This window comes from Mustela nigripes, chromosome 9, assembly GCF_022355385.1.
Source record: "Mustela nigripes isolate SB6536 chromosome 9, MUSNIG.SB6536, whole genome shotgun sequence".
Lineage (NCBI taxonomy): Eukaryota > Metazoa > Chordata > Mammalia > Carnivora > Mustelidae > Mustela > Mustela nigripes.
In genome coordinates this window covers 59,163,518-59,181,665 of record NC_081565.1, presented here as the reverse complement: position 1 = coordinate 59,181,665, position 18,148 = coordinate 59,163,518, and positions in this window count along the sequence as shown.

Sequence of the window (18,148 nt, the reverse complement as noted above, 5' to 3'; positions counted from 1 at the left end):
ATCTTTCTCTAAAAAAAAGGCCTAGAAAAGCCAGGCCCTCTACCCTGAGTGTTCAGTTCTGCTGTTGCATTTCACTCTCACCTGCAGTGTGTAGAGGACGTTATGGTACGATGCTATTTTCCATTGGCTCTGCTACTGGAGATTACGGCATGCGACTGTGACAAATGGATATTCCCATTAAATTCTTTAGTAGAGTGGGGCATTCCATTAACCATTGGCACTATCCCAACCCAAGTGAAACATTGGGTCATTTTTTCTTGTGAGCAAGAAATGAAGGAGGAAACAAAGGATATACTCTAATTACCTTTCTTCCTTTTCTTTTTTTTTTTTTTTTGTTGCATGCATTATGATAGCCGTATATTACAATTATTTATAATTAATATATGACAAGCTGTCAGCTAAAATTTAACAGGTTATTTGTCAAGAAGTCCCATTAACTCATGCATTAAGTAGTGGGTTTCAGTATTCCCTGACAATAAAAGTGTGCTTTGGTGTTGTCTTAAATATATTGTGTTTAAGTATTCAGAGACAACCAATCTTTATATATTCGTGGCACCTTTTAAAAATACAACTATTGCTAATATAAATGGGCACTCTGTTAGTAATGTAAGGAATAAGCACAATTTTCGTCACTTTAATCTTTAAATGTTAATGTTTTCATTGACAAAACTAGCTGCCTAGTGTTTATTTTTAAGTTTTAAACTTTTATGATTCTTTAATACATTTTCCAAATGATGTCTTTGGTAGTAAAGGCAAAGCTGAATAAAAAGGAAAGTAATTGCAGTTACTTATGTTCCATTTAGAGTTTGTATCTTACACTAGAGGATTTTGAAATGTAGGAATATTTTAAAATACAGAAAAAGATTAAGAAGTCACAGAAAGCTAGTAATTAATCACTCAATAAAGGGGAAATCTACAGAGACCAGAAACTGATGAAGCAGGCTCCATTTTGCTGAATAGCAAGAGAATGGGGCACATGGTAGAAATGAATCACAGGTATTTCTTGGGAGGGATAACAAGATTCTTTAAAAGAGAAAAAGCTTGGATTCACTATCTATAGAATGTCAATGTCATGGGATATCACCTGGAAATAAATTTAAATTTTAAACTACAATGCAACTACTGGTTCCATGGCCAACCAATGTTTGTATTGTTTTGTTTAAGAGAATAACGAGGAAAAAAAGAGAGAGAGAGAATGATAGAAAAGTAAAGCAGCATTTGTTTAAAATTTTATTTCATGTGGCTGACTCCTACCTTTCAAGACTAAGACCTGCTGTTGGATGTTAATGACTCAATCAGCTACTGAAGAGGGTGCTGAATCTCCTTAATGAAAGAATGTACTTTAAGAGTCAAGGCTTAGGAAGGGCTGGGGGGGTGAGGTGGGCATTGAGGGTATAAAACACTCAGCGCAGCAGTTTCTCAAAGCTTGTAAGACTTCTGCTTGCGTCCACCAATCAAGTTCAGTTTTCCCATTTTTAGCAAGAAAGCCATACGAAGTCCTGACTTTATTTCCAAAGGGTTGTTCAAATAGCGTTTCAGAAAATCATTTTCAGAAACTCAGAAGCGAAATAGCACAGGTTGGTTTTCAAATAACAGTGAGTCTACCTCTTCACAGGCTGGGGATTACAAGTGACCAGTGCAAAAATGGTCCTGACATCCCGGACGGGGACCGGTCACAAGATCTCACCTTGCTTCCCAGATATGGCAAGGGTCCTCCGCATGTAGCTGCGGATGCTTCCGCACACATTCAGGGGCAGTTTTCAAAGCAGTGAATGGAACAAAAACATTAAGACTACGATTTTTCAGTCGCCTTTGAACATTTTGTCTTTGTCTTATACATCTTTAGTTACCTTACATTTCAATTATGTCACTTAACAATTTCTACAGGGTGTGCATATTTAGAAAATGTTCTCTCTCAGCCATTCAAGAGCAGATTAGTGTCTGATTAGAGCCAAAAACTCTCATCACGGTGCTTTAAACACTGTGGAAATTCCATAAGTATCTGAGGAAGTAAAGGAAAAGAGGGATGGAAATAGGAAGAGAGGAAGAGGAAATGATTGTCTATTCATAAAATTGTCATTTTATGAGAAATATTACTTGTTTTACAAAGTTTATTACAGGGGTGCCTGGGTGGCTCAGTGGGTTAAAGCCTCTGTCTTCAGCTCAAGTCATGATCTCAGGGTCCTGGAATCGAGGTGCGCATGGGGCTCTCTGCTCAGTGGGGAGCCTGCCTCTCTGCCTACCTGTGATCCTCCCTCTGCCAAATAAATAAATAAAAATCTTTAAAAAAAAAAAAAAAAAGCTTATTACAGTCCACTAAGTAAAATGAATTTGCTCTCCCTCTGTTCTCCCATTCTTTTTTTTTTTTTCCTTATTTGGTATCTCCCTATATTTTTATTGTGTATATTCGTATCCTATTAAGCTCTGAGCATGTCCCCATTGTTTATATCACCATCCGTGAGCACAGAACCTGGACTATTAGCAGACCTCAAAAGATGTCTGCTGAATGAATCAATGGATGATAATGTGCGGCTATTAATAGTCTTTGACCTCAAGTAGCACAAAAGCAAATCAAGTCAGGCAGATGTTTTTCTCTGTCTTCCCCTTGGCAAAGAAACCAATGTTCAGACATCAAGAAGCAGTCCTGGGGGAAAACAAACAAACAAACACAACAACAACACACTTCACACTTGGCACCCATGATTTTTACTTTTTTTCCATCTATCAAAGAAACCTCCTACCTAGCCAGTCACAGGCTCTAAGAAATATCGTCCCTTGTACCAAATGAAGGTAAAAAGAGATAGGTATGGACTTTGCTTTTTCTTCTTATATTCAAGCTGTTCTAAGAGTTTGGATGTCAAAAGTGCTCAGTTTGGTCAATTCTATGCTGGAGAAAGAAGTGATGAGAAATTAGAAAAAATGCTGAAAGCTAAAATGCTTTGATCTGTGATTCAGTCCTTCTTGTGCCATCCATAACATACTTGCCTTTTATTAAAGTTATATCTATCCTTGTTTTGCTCATTCCTTCCCTATGCCTCTGCCACAGGCCAAAACCCATATATATTTCCAGATTGCAAGGCTGTAAAATCTTCAGGAGAAAGAATGGGTCTTAATCTTCTGTGTGTACTTTGTATATCTGCAAAATGTCCTGTATAAGGAATACATGATAGAATGATGTTTAATTGAACTTTCCAAAGTCTAGTGCTTTCTTTAAAATTAATAGGAACTCTGTGGGGCACAAGCACATCCTAATTTTCCCCATTTAATACACTCTATTTTATTGACCCCAGGGAGTATACTTGCATTTATGGACCACAAGCCCAAATGTTTGGACTGCCAAATTCCTAGAATGGAGGTTCATAACCTTGGCCGTGCATTAAAATCATCTGGAAAACTTTTAAAACATATGCTCAGGGACCACATGTATGAGCCGAACTGGATTCTTTGGAAGTGAGGCTCTTGCATATATATGTATATATGTATTTTTAAAGAAGCTTCCAAAGTGATTCAAATGTTTAGCCAAGGTAGAGTAACCTTGCTTTACAGTTCTAGGAAGCATGATTTCAAAATCACTAGACTAGATTATTTCTAACATATTTTCCAACTTGGGATTCTTTGTGAAATCACTTTTGTTTTAGAAGTGAAAAATAAATAACCCTTTGACTGGACTCTGTTTTTAAGTAGTCCCTACAAATGAAACACAGCCCAAATTTTGTATATGAGGGTGGTAATTTTAGCATTTCTTTTTACTTGTTTTTTATGTATGCCCATTCATCCCGCTGCTCACTCTTTCAGGCCTCCAGTGTGTGTGAGGTATGTCAACTATGCACTATTAAGGGATTTGAAGAATGTGTGCTGTGACCGAGGCACACATATTAAGGAAAACCCTTTCATCCAAACACAATACAAACATCCCCTAATGATTTTCATCCCCTGCCGTTCAATTAAAAAAGGAAGAAATGCCATCAACTAACTGAAATTCCAGCCACACCACCCCCCAATGAATCTGTGATTAAAGCAAAGAAAGAAAAGGGTCAGATAGATTGAAACCCCTCCTTGGAAAACATTTGGAGTTGAGTCCCGATGTTCATGTGTTATTTTCAGAGTTAGATTAGAAGTAACAAAACAACTTTGAGAGAGAAAAATGGGGCCCACACATTATTGTTTAAGGAATTCATTTTCTTGGGAGGGAAATTTTCATGGTGAACTCTAATAATAGAAAATGATCCACTATGTAAACTACACAACAATAGCAGACTTCTTTTATTTCTCTGAGAGTTCCTAGCCCAGTGCCTGACAAATACAAGGAAAACTCGCCACACCACATTATTCAATATCACCATTCATGTGGCACTTTGTAGTTCACACAGAACTTTAAGACACCTGTCTCTTTTAAGGTCCCTAATAATTCTGTGGATGGGGACGCCTGGGTGGCTCAGTTGGTTAAGCAGCTGCCTTCGGCTCAGGTCATGATCCCGGCGTCCTGGGATCGAGTCCCACATCGGGCTCCTTGCTCCATGGGGAGCCTGCTTCTCCCTCTGACTCTGCCTGCCACTCTGTCTGCCTGTGCTCGCTCTCGCTCTCTCTCTCTGACTAAATAAATTAAAAAAAAAAAAAAAAAATTCTGTGGATGGTAAATCACCCATTTTACACATGACCCAGACCCATGAATGGAGCTCGACACTGAATCAGAACCTCTGGGCTAGTCCTGAGGAGCCAGAATTTTTAGCAAGCTTTTCAGGTAATTCTAAAAACCACAGTGATAACTCCATTCAAATTCATTGATTTTTATTGTTCCTAGGAAAATAACCCAGTACAGCTGAACAGATTCTGGCAGTTTTTAAGAGGCTAGCTCCCTTTTTCTAGGATTTGCCTTTCTTTCTTCCATACTTTTCAAAAGGGGGAGAAAATCACAGGTGGCACTATTTTACCTAAATCTACAAGCTTTTTAATTCTGCTTTGCACAGCTGGCTTATTCTAACAGTTGCCCTTGCTGTGAAGGAAGCTCCTAGCTTCTGGCATTGGTAGCAGGACTTGAATCCTACCTACTCCCCTTCTGGCCACAACTAAGGTCTTAACAGCCTATGGAGACCACAGGCCTCCTCAGTAGGCAGCTGTAATTACATGAAATTTGCTGGACATTGGCATGCAAACCCAGCAGCCTGCTGGGACATTTTAGGCGTCTTCAGCCTCGTGCTTGGGAACCCACTAGTTCTAGCTGTTATGCTCAGGAAGAGAATCACCATGAGCTATCTGTGTTAGTGTGTGTCTTTCTCCATCAGTATTTTTTTTTTTTTAAACTTAAAAGTAAAAGATATATTCTCAGCTTGCCTCCCCCCTTCACCACATTGTATTAGATCCGCATAATACTACTGCAAATGCCGTCTCATCTATAACATGGTGGGGGGGGGGTAAAATAGACCTCTCAGTAAACCTTCTTTAGAATAAAAGTACGCATTTGAAGAAAGGAGTCAATGTTATTTTTACCTTATAATTACTCCTAATCCACACAGAGACTGGAGGGAAGACGATTGTGATTTTAGAACTGGAATGAAATATATTTGATTGGAAACGAAGATGCAAGAGAGGGAAATTCCTCAAAAATGAAAGGAAAAGAAAGTGTGTGTCAACCGCCCCAATCTTCTCAATTCTCAAACTTTCCAAATTCTTTTGGTTCACCACCCCAACCTTAGTTATACTGTCTTGTTTAACAACCCTCTAGCTATTATGGTTACAGTTTCTGGAAAATTTGTCTTTCAGAAGAGGAAATATTCCAAAGAGTTTGACTGTTTTTTCTTGGGCAGTAGAAAGGCATAAGGGTCACAAGAGGTCAATGTGAACATACACACACACACACACACACACACACACACTCAGTCTCTCACTTTTTTTGTGGGATTCAGTAGCCCATGATGTGCTGGCCCTTCAGGCTTTGAAGAAAACACTGTGATGGGAGAGAGCAGGGATATGCCCACATCATACTTGCTGATTCCTATACTTTAATGTAAATGAGTACTTTAGCCGGCTCAGAAGGTTACCCTCTGTTCGGATAGCTCCACAAAGTGAAAAGGATATTCAGAAAGGAGGACACAAGGCAGTTTGCCCTATCTTTGGATTTCCAAAAGGGTAGAAGAGCTTTACACTTTCCATTTCCTGCTTACTAAAAAGAAAAGGCAGCTATCCCGTTGGAAACCACTTGTTTCCTTTTAATTTGTCTTATAACCTTTTAACTCTCAAATAAGTCCACATGTCGCTAGGTCCATAATCCAAGTGTTGGCAATATTTGTTCTCTTGCTTGCAGTTCCATGTATACCAATGTTCCCATGGCTCTTTTCAAAAGCCCTGGGCACACGTTCAAAACATAAACCCAAACAAATAAACACCATAACCTAAGCCAAACCCACCAACAACTGGACACTCTCCCCACTTTGAAAGGCCACCCTGAGATGTTACTTAATTGCAGTACATTCTGTGAATCAAAGTTACAGAGCTGAAAATGGAAGTTTTCTGTTGACACGTCATCGCATCCTCCAAAGAAGCGAGACACGCAAGTAAGCCACAGAATCAGTTACTTAAGATTCAGTGGAGTAGACTTCACATTGGGTGATATCCTCAGAAAACAGAATACTTAGAGAAGATCAGATTCTCTAAATTTCCTTAAGTTCCTATGGGGAATTTAGGGTTAAAATTGGGCGGTATTATTTGCAAGTGCAGAGAAGGAGTTTATATTTAAAACTAAGTTCTTGATCTTATCTAATGATTGACTATTCATGGCCTTTGGAAGTAACTTTGATAGCAAAATTCCTATCTGTTATTCATCCTTAAAGCTGACAAGCTCACAGCATTGGGAGCTGCTATAAATGAGGCCAGGATAAGAGTGAACACTTCACCAATGGGAAGAACTCCAACATGCAGGAAAAAGATTGAATTTACTACAAACTGATTTTTACCTTGGTGCAGCCAGGAAAAAAAAAAAGCTCAAAAAAATTCAAATTTTGGTGTGAAATTTCTCCAGCACAGAATAAGACAGAACTGCCAAAAAAGCACTGTTTGGAGTACTAAGGATTTTGGCAGTGATTCAGGCTGGTATCGTGGTTCTGAGGTGCCACAGAGAAGAAATGCATCTTCTATAAGATGGCAACCTGTGGAAATCAGCAGTAGCAGAATCGATCAACAGCCAGGGCCAAAAGCTCTTGCTTCCATTTCTCTGACAGAACAAACCACTATAAACTCAGCTCACAGTCCCAACAAAAACTGAAAAGTTCATAGCAAGTGGTACCACCTGTGCTTATGTCGCAGCCTCGCCAAATAATTTCCTCTCCTGGGTCTTCTAACTGGTGCAGGGTGAGGAATGTGGCAGAGTCTGAAGAGGAAGAAGGTTCCAACATGGAGCCCACAAAGTGAGTGGGTTAGCATCATTTGTGCTAGCAGAGAGATCAGCGAGTCTTTCTCCTTCACTCTGCAACAATTGTCAGTGATATGATCTCTCATCCCCTACCCAAAAAAGCTCTGTCTTCAAGAAAACAAAGACTTTTCTGGTCAGTGTTTTTCTCTCATAAGATTGAGCTTTCTTTTTAATAATGTTATATTATTACAACCTTTGTAAACTTGGAATACGGAGGTTGTATTAATAACACAAAAAAAGAAAAGCTATTTGTTTATATAAGTGAATATTTAGGCCATAATTATACTTTTCTCTGTCTTCCTGATGAATCAGGAACTTTTGAGTCAGGTATCTGAACAAAGCAATGGTAAAACTAGGGTCATCCAGGGTGTGACCTACATTTATGTAAATCTTGTGTAAACAAAGTTCTATTCTTCATTCCTTACTTAAAAAAAAAATCTGTAATTCTTTCATTTTTATCTTTGATTTCCATGAAAACCAACCGGGGACAGTCCATATTTTTCAGAAATAACAAATTTTTCAGTACTGGAGGAAGCATTTGCCAGTACAGCAACAAGAAACCAGCCAAGATGCTCTGGAGGACTTAAGCAAGTACATTTCAATAAGGACCCAAACAATCCTTGGCAACTCATAAGAAAAACAAGTCATCAATGCATTAAGGATGCCCTCAAATATGAGTGCTATCGGTGGAAAATAGCGTTACTCACCAACTGAAAATGTTTGCTCGAAGTGAGAATTATTTTATGGAAACTACTGTGAGTTTTGGAATACTTACAATCTGTTCAGATTGGTCACTGTGTACAATGTTCCTGCCACAATATGCCCTGAGACTTTTAATCTGTCTGCCTAATGGAGCAGGTGGCGAGATTCTCTGCTGAGCTGTTGGCTCCTGGAGGGCAGGGACCATGTCTTATTCATCTTGTATCTTGCACAGTACCAACTCTTCAAAGGGAGTCAATAAATATTGAATGAAAGAATCTTGATATACATGGCCACACTGCCTGATCCCTGGCATAACTTATCAACACCCCATCATCTCAATCCTATTGCCCTGCTTTATTTTTCTTTTGAGCAATTATTACCAGCTGTCCCACTATGTGATTGCTTTTATTTATTATTTCTCTTTTCCCGACCAGAATCTAAGTTCCCAGAGGGTGGATTGAACAGGTTTGATTTCCTGGATATCCCTAGTTTCTAGGATGATACTTGGCACATAATAGGCAATTATAAATATATGTTGTCTTCTGGATTAATGAATGAATGAATGATGAATAAAAGGTATTCCATTGTCTATTCTATTCCATTGTCTAATGTCTCTACTTTTTCTCTCCTCTCATTCTCATCTATTTCATCTTAATAAGGCCTGAAAATTCTACTATGGATTTTAATAAATAGTATCAAAAAAATGTTTCTTCATTACATAATGGTTTATTCTAAAGAATGGTTGGATCAAGAGACGAGGTCTTGCAGGTCTCTGGCACAAGAGACCACAAACCCGCAGATAAATATGAGTGACAAGAAATGAGGAAGAGAGGGAGGTAAGAAACAAGGTATTCTCTTGGAAACCATCAGTGGTGGATGCTTTCTGAACTGATAAGCTATCTCATGTAAATAGCACCATCTTCTAGATTCTAGTCATTAAAATATATGACTACTTTCTTTATCATACTGGGCAGAGTCTTCATGCCCTTCTAGTCGTTTAGGGTAAGATTTCATCTTACCTAGATTTTGAATACTCTTAATGTTTCACTTTTAAACTTAAGGTAACATTTTAATAATACAATGTAAAATCTGATTCTTTTGGGCACTTCTGCATTGCCCTTATGTGAGAATGAAAAACAAATCCCAAACCTTTAATATCATTCTCCTTTTACTACCCAATTTAATGGCTGATAAAAGCACTGAGTGGGTGGTTCAGTGACTTGCCTGTGACTTACATGTGGTTGGTCATCCTGGCAAATATAAAACTTTCAACTGCAAACTCCAGATATTATTTCTTTCTTTTCAAACCAATATAGAACAGGAAGTTTCTTGTCCCTTGGAGATGCCCATAATATGTGATGACAGTTGAACATACTTATTTTTGCGATTTCCCAATTTGGGTATCACCAAATGAAACTGGAATAAATAGGAAAGTGGCCTAGCTGCAGAGTTTAACTCTGGAAAAAAAGCACTGAGTAAGAAATGTGTGTCTTTGGCCTTATGACTATTGCCCCTTTTCTCCACTTGAGGCCTCCTCTGAGCATCTCATTCTCTCTCCCTTGACCCCATTCCCCCTGTACTCCAGGCTGGCCAAACACTTAGTCGCCTTGCTCTCTTAATGAATCTTATCTCTCCCCTATTTTATTATAGTGGAAATTGCACTGGAGATGAGAGAACATAATCCATAACTCTGTTAATAGCTGTGTGTCATGGGGTGAGCTATAGAAATCTCCAGATTCCCCATTTCTTTATCTGTAAAAAACAAAGATAATAATATTTATTTCACAGAGCTATTGCAACAGGCTACATTAAGTAATGTACTTGAAATTTTCACTCAGAGCCTACCTCCTAGGAAATGTTGGGATGCAAATGTCTGGTTATTTGTTTTGATCCCTGTATGTATGTGTATGTATTTATTGCTATTTAAACAACTCATAAGATGTAGCTGAAACAATTCGCTGAGACCAGTTTATTAATAATACCCTTGAGGTTTATTTGGGGAATAGTCATCAAACCAAATGAGTAGATGAAAAGTTCATAATTTGGTAATTCTAATGAAACTTTCAAAACAGAAATATGGAGGACATTTTTCTAATGGATGGTGAGGAGGTTCCTTCAGGTGGAGTAAGGGTAGTATGGGGAGAAAGTGGAGGATTTAGGGCGGTGCTGTTCAGTCCACAGCCTATACAACCAGGCATGGACACACTGAAGATAGACATCCATTTGTGAAATGGGGAAAAAAAAAATGAAGGTGAAAATGGAGGGAAAAAAACCTCTTAAGGTTTTGGGAATGATGAAATGAGACAGTAGAATGCCAATCATTAAATGCATTAAAGTTAATTATGATAACAAAATTGTTCATCTGCCTGGCTCTTTTATAGTGTTGAGACTGGAAATTCTAGTATAATCACAATAAATGTAACTGAAAACTTCAGAATGACTTTAGGAACTCTTTACTTGGTTCCTTCATGCCTCGGTTTATATGATTCCTAATATGTTATGATCATGGACAACCCTATTTCAACCATAAGGTAAGCATCTCAAAGTATATTTTCTAAAGTGTGTAATAGGGATAGGGAGTTGATAGTTGTGAAATAAACAAATCTAGTTGTATGGATACTCATGTATATCATTGTGTTTAATAATAAACATTATCTCATTTCCTTCATGATGTTTAAAATCTGTAATGTATATCATGACTTCACTGTGATTTGAAAAGTAGTTCTAGACTCGAAGTGGGCTGAACTCCTGGATCAGCCATAAACAGAGTGACTTTGAGCTTAACCTTGAGTTTTCTGAGCCTCACTGTCCTTCAGAAGGGAGGAAAAATATACACACTTTTCACAGTTGGTGTGAGACACATAGAAAGAACAGAGGTTTTTTATGAGGCTGAGCCACAACTTTACAAATCCTGAAGCCCTACCCCTGCATTTCTAATGAGATAATAAGTGTACCTACTGTTTAAATGTTTAAATAACATTTTTGTTGAATTCTCTCTTACTTGGAGCTCAAAGTGTCTTAACTGGTGCATCTCTTATTTTCAGTGCTTCGGAATGTGAGCATATCTTTAAGAGAACCAAGCACAACTCTGGCCTGATCTTGTGGCTTCTACCACTTATGCTGTAATGTTTACCAGGTTAACCTAAATCAAGAGAGCCTATGTGAGTGTGAGAATGTGTATATGTGTGTCTCTTTGTGTATTTGTAGCTATTTAAACAACTCATAAGACATAGCTGAAACAACTCACTGAGATTGGTTTTATTAATAATACAGTTGAGGTATATATTGGGGAATAGTCATCAAACCAAATGAGTCGATGAAAATCTCATATTCTAAACATCAGTTTATCTTTCCCTTTAACCTCTGGAAATAGACCAGGAACCTGCTTCTCTTTGGGAAAAAAAAATGTTAAGAGTCCTGAAAACTCCTTCTGCCTGTAACCTTCCTTTGTAATGTTCATGCACTCTAATATTACAGGATAATCATTTTACTGCAATATCCCCAGAAGAATTTGGAAGTTTGTCATTTCCTGGTTAAAGGTTTCATTATTTGCTTCTGGCAGAAACCTAGTCAGGAAGAATTCATTGGTTTGTAATTCTGAGTTAATACACTCTGTCATTTATCTAAATCTGGGAAATTTACTCACAAAAATAACTCAGCACTTTTGTTGTTCTTTAAGGACTGCAGTTAAACTTCACTGAGCAACCTGGAACCCTTTGCAAACAAGGACTAGTTTTAAATATTTGAAAGTAAAATGCAAGTATTTTTGCATACATCTTTAAAAGTTACAAAGTTCAAGATCACAGTCTGATGGATGACCAGAGCAGATTATGTTTTAAAGGTGTCTTTTTAAAAGTGTCCTTCTTGTCTTTTTCTTTTACCATTTGGATACATTTTTTTTAAATTAACATATAATGTATTATTTGTTTCAGGGGTACAGGTCTGTGATTCATCAGTTGCACACAATTCACAGTTTAAATAATTTGTATTAGCCAAATTAGAAGAAGAAAGACAATCTGGACCTTGTTCTATGAAATCAAACACAAAGAATTCAGGGTAACTTCTATGTCAAATTAATGGTTCATTAGAACATTGCATAATCTACCTGAGTGGATAAATGTCACATTTTTAGCTGTTTGGGGAATTTTATGAGACACTGACACATGAGGACTTTTACACTGGTAGTTTATTTCTCTGCTGTAAAGGATTGCAGAGCAAAAATAAATTAGCATATTAAATTAATACCTAAACAGATTAACATATTTTAATGAGCAAACTATCTTTTGTTATGTTGGTATTTTTATGATGTTTTTTGACAATAGGTTAAACTATAAAAAATTGCATTTGCATCTACTTATAAAATGATAGAAGTTTATCAGGAACAAAAACGCAAAGGAACTTTCAGATCTCCATTAAACTTGACATTATTTTCTAGTAACATTTGCTAAGAATGATAACCCTCAATGACATTTTATATTCACAGAGGAAACAGGCCAATAGACAAAGTTTCCAGGGGTCATTCTTTTGTTCTTTGCCCCTTTAACATTTAAACACTGCAAACAAGTGTTTCCAACTCCTCTTAGATAATCCAATTTTCACTTTCTTAAACATGAAGCCTATGAAAGATGCTAGGTGGAAGTGAAAGTACCTATGGACAGAACTCCATGAAAGTATCACCCATGATCCACACCTTGAAATGGCCTAGAAAGAGGGTCAAATCTTTCTTTACTCTTCATCTTAACGGAAGTTGACAGTTTATACGACTGACTTTGAAGATTGACTAGAGATCCTGGAAGGATGAGCATTTCTTTAGGGCTTTGTGGTCACTGGGAGGGGTATACACTAATCCTACTTGGAGAGAATAGTTAGCTTACACTGCCAGATATTAGTTATTTTCAGGAAGTCATCTGAAGTAGTCTTATGAAACATTGTGTCTCAGGGATCCCAATAGCTGGAATTGTTTATGAGATCAGAAAGCCGTGGAAGTTGTTCCACACTGTGTCCTTCTGTGCAGTTCTTCATTCCAGGCACAGACAATGCTTGGAAGGAAATAAAATGACTACTGTATCTTTTGTGTTCTCAGCTGCCTCTGTAACCATCTGAACTCAAAGATACCAGGTCAGTGTATAGAGTCAGGGTAGGGGATGGGGGAAGCAAAGATGGAAGAAGAAAACTAAATAAGGAAGGGCTGTAAATGTTTAAGAAGAAAAGAAAAATTATTTGATTTACTATTAGTTGAGTTCTCTGCACCTTACAATCCCTTTTAGGGTAAACAACACAGAAAAGAATGGTGACAGCTCTGCCCTTGGTGACTCTAGGTACATGCCACTCCCACCATCTCCAGGCCATTGTTTGTTGTACTTCTGTGTTTATCAGGCTCCTCTGGTACGTCACATAAACATTTTGTCTTTTTTAGGTGTGGAATAGTTTCCCTTACCATGGGCAAGGGTGCAATAGGAGGCCTAGGGTACATGCATTTAGAATGTCCTTAAAACAATACACCCTTCTGTATTCCAGAGAGAGGCCAAGATCCCCTCATGTCTGCAGGGATTTGCTGTCCTTTCTTGGACTCATTATGGGTTCAGAGAAGTAGGATCTGTTATCCACGAGATGGGTGAAGGGTAGGGAGAAAAAGTGCCCTTCAAAGCTGTTTTGGATGTTTCTGTTTTCCTGTTTTTACAATAAATAAAAGTGCTAGGTATGGTTGGGTTATGAAGAGTGAACAAACGATGTGATTGGGTCTAGTAGACTTGAATGCATTCACTCATTTGCTCATTCATACCATTTCTTCATTCATTTACTCAAAACCTACTGAAAGCCCACTACGTGCCTGGCACTCCGCAAAACTCTAAGGGCACAATGATGAGTGAAAACAGACATAATCAGATCATTGGTCTATTAGCGTGGCACTCACTGGTCAGTAACAATCAGTCCTGATTATTATCTCACTTTTGGATGTCCCTTTATAATTAATGTATACCTTCTTATCCAAACTGTGAGTTATAGACTTACTAAAAGATTCTAAACTTTTTTTGGGGGGGTATTATTTAATTTCAGTGATTATAATATATTCATGCATCTTGGAATTGATGTTAACTTCTTTTAATTGGTCATGACAATATTGCAGCATTAAAGTTTATTAGAATTTGCTTCAACTTTACTCAGAGAGACAGAGATGGAGAGAGGCCGGACCAAAGCCAGAAGCCAAGATTCTGGTCATCCATTTTCTGAGACTGCTCCACACACCCTCCTGTGGTTCCAGGTATTATAAAATGTGTAATGAGAGAAGAGTGATCCTTCCAAATCACAGAAGATCAGAAACCTATTGACAGAGAGTGAACCTTTTTGGTCTCACTGCTTAAGTAAGAATTTTCAAAGCAAACATTTCAACCCTCCACTTGTAACACTGTTTACAGAGAAAATACACCCTGTGTTTACTGTGGGGACTGGTATGTAGCCTTAAAAATAAAGGCAATGGGATTCCCGGGTGAAAAGAGGTCAAACTGTAGGGAAACTAAGACAGTCATTTTTCTCAGTCCTAATTCTGAGCAACACGGTATCTCCTGCCAGTAATCTACCTGGTTACATCTGGTATAAACTGGGATGGTAGCCACATCCATAATCATTGAATAAACAACCCATTAATGGCAACTGTTTGAAAGATAAGGAGGGATTTCAGATCCTCAAGTTTTTTTCTGAGGGAAGCTTAGTTCAAAACCTGGCTCATCCCCATTCAGTGTTATCCATGGAAAGGGCTGGCCACCTGCTTCTACCTTCCCCCTTCCATAAAGATGATGTTGTGGCACAGCACACAATAATCTCCTACTCACTGCTTTTAATAGTATTATTTTTATTGAGCAAAATTCTAACTGCTCAGAGCTAACTATTACTGTTCAATCCAAGGGCACATATTAGGAGTAATGTTATTACTACAAAGAAACTGCACTTTTCTCTCCATCCACTCATGCCTGCTGTTTTTCGTCCTAAAGCATTAACAAGATTATTCATGTGTATAGCAACAAATTTATGCAACCTCCCCTAAAAAGGTAATTAAAATATTTTAATACATTTTGTTTCTTTAGCCTAAAATAATATTTCTAAGGTCATTTCTGATATACTACAAGAATTGGCAATGCACTATACTCCCTCATTTAAAAATCATAATTATAATTGTTCATCCCTTCTCTCATTTACTCATTCCATCAATAATATCTATTAGGCACCTACTGTATGCCAAGCATCTGTGTGCAGGGGAAAAGAAACATGTTCCTTGTTCTCATGGAGCTAAAAGCCTAGTGAAAGAGATTGTTCTTTAAAAAATTGTATATTAATCAAATCTTTGTAAATTTATAGTAAAATCCAACAGGATAATATAGTCTTAAAACAAAGTTCCCCATTAATTATTTTGTATGGTAAAACACTGACTTTTAATATACGTATTTGGCTAGGTCAGATATATCAGTCTTAATTAAAGCTGGGCTCCTTTTTCCTCTTGAACATGAAAATGCTTTCCTTCTATAGGGTCTCTGCAGAAGATAATGACATAGACATACACTCAGTTCAGTATAAGACAATGAAGTAGTCATAGTATACATCACTATGCTAATTATTGACATAATTACAGTAATATAAATTTAAATAAAGAATAGACACACGGACAATTAAGCACAATTCAATGTATGCACTTTACTAAAATTGTAAGACCATAAAAGAGTGAAAGATGTGAGGGGAGGAGCCATTGGGGACTGAGTTTAAAAAAAAAAAAAAAAAAACCACCAGGACCAAGTTCTTCAGGACTAATAGAATTAACCAGAAAAAAGGAAGAAATGGTGATAAAAAGGAATAAATACACAGAGGATTCAAGACACCCAGCCATTGTCCTCTCTATGGTTATTTGGTCAGTCCTCTCATGGAAAGAATGCCTTGATCCCTTTCCAGACATTCTCGTGGACTCTTAATGGGTTCCTTCTTGTCTACTTACTCAAAAGAACAAGGAAAGGAGGAGGGAGGTGTCATTCAGCTTTCTCACCATAAACAAAGTTCTATCCTGCTGGATGGGATTGGGCTTTCATTAGAAAGGCTGGGAGAAAAGTAAGAGAAAAGAGGAGAGCCCCAGTTTGTTGAGGATCATGCCTCAATTGTCAAACCAGGTGCAAATAAAAGTGGTCTGAAAAAAGCACATTAGGGCAAGGACCAACAGGGTCTTTTATTTTCCTTCTTCTCTTTATGATATTAGGAAAGGTGAACACTCAAAAAAATGTTGTTGACTCATTGACTAAATGAAGAACAGTGGTACCTTTATTTTATTTTGTCTTGATAAGATTTATTTTTAGATTTATTTTAGATTATCTCATCTTAAGCTCATAGTTCTGGAAGGGATCTTAAAAATAGTCTAATCCAACCCCCTTGTTTTATGGATTAAAAAAATTATAGACCAGAGTGTCAAGATAATTTGTTCAAGAACAATTACTTAGGGGGCAAAGTTGAGATCAGAAATCAGATCTTCCAGTCTCCTCAAAAGTAGAAAGTAATTTAGAATTTTTAAGACTTTGTTTAAATCTGTGATCTTATTTATATCTGTCTCTGTTTCCTTTGTTATAATGCCAATTAGAATAGTTCACAGGGAAATTGTGAGGAATAGATGGGAAAAAAATATATAAAAAACACCAAACAGAGTACCAGAATCTTCATAGGTGCTTGCCTTTACAGCCTCTTTGACTGTGATTAAGATATTTTAGAGCATGACTTCTGAAGCTAATTGAAGTAATAGTATTAATGGGAGATCAATGTGAGAATTGAAGTCATACACACACACTTATATGTATGTACATGCACAATGGTTTCCTTCCACAGTAAATAATGACCATATATTTGAAGTTCTTGGTAATGCCTTAATAATGCCAATTATATTAATAAAGAGTACCACTAACTGAGCACTAACTGTATGTCATGTATTTTGTCACTTCAATTACATACATTAATTCTAATTCTGGCAATGATCTTACAGAGCACTTGTGTGATATGTACTCACAAGAGGCATAGTTGTTGAGTAATGTTGCCCATGGCCCAACAACTAGCATAAGAAATAGATGAATGTTATGGAAAAATTTTCAACCCTCTGATTTTTTCCCTGCAGAATAAAGAGAGGTTATTTCTTAAAATTCTGTCCAGCACAGATGCCTAGACACTTAAACTAGAAGCTGTTTTCCTTAAATTTCAATGGGCAATGTTGCTAGGCTTGACTGGTCAGGACCATAAACTTGGGTAATTTAAAGATGGAACAAAGGGCATAGATGACGATTTCTTCCAAGCACACACCTGCTGGGAGCTATGAGTAACTGTCCCTAAGGTCAGATTTAATTGGATTTAGATCTAAATGAACTCTGACATGTTGATTATTCACTGCTTGAAAGCAGAAGGAAAAAAAATGCTAAGGTGAGAGGTCAGGAGTGTAAGCTTTCTTCTTCCTCTCCTGTAGTTCTCAAACGTTCCCGCGGAGGACTTATTTTTACTCAGGTCTTGTATTTTCACTTCTAAAGTGGGGAACCTAAATATTCTGGTCCTATATCCATTCCAAATATGTGTCTTTTCTCACAGACTCAAGTTCTACTGAGTTCTAGAATCAGTCCAGTGATGATTATTAGGAGCTTACCAAAGGCAGCACCAAGTATTTGGTGATATAATTCAAGAGTTCTCACAATTACTCTCCTCCAAAGAATTTCAAGAAAGGGAAATAGGCAGTCTTAGAGATGATAGGAGTTAGGGTGAGTAAGAGTGAGTAAATTTTCTGCTCTATCCCAAGCTTTGTGTATTTTAGCCTCAGTTAATTTTCATAATTATTATTCTCATTTTAAGTACAATTCTTATCCTCATTTTACGAAGGAGCAATTGAAATTGGCTTAGAGATTTAATGGCAGACAACCATAAATGACGTAGTTGTTATTCAAAATGCAGCTCTGTCTGATTCTGGCAGCCAGAGCTCTGAGAGGATGATTGTCCTGACCTGGTTATTGCAGGCTAGATAACAGGTTAAACTCATCA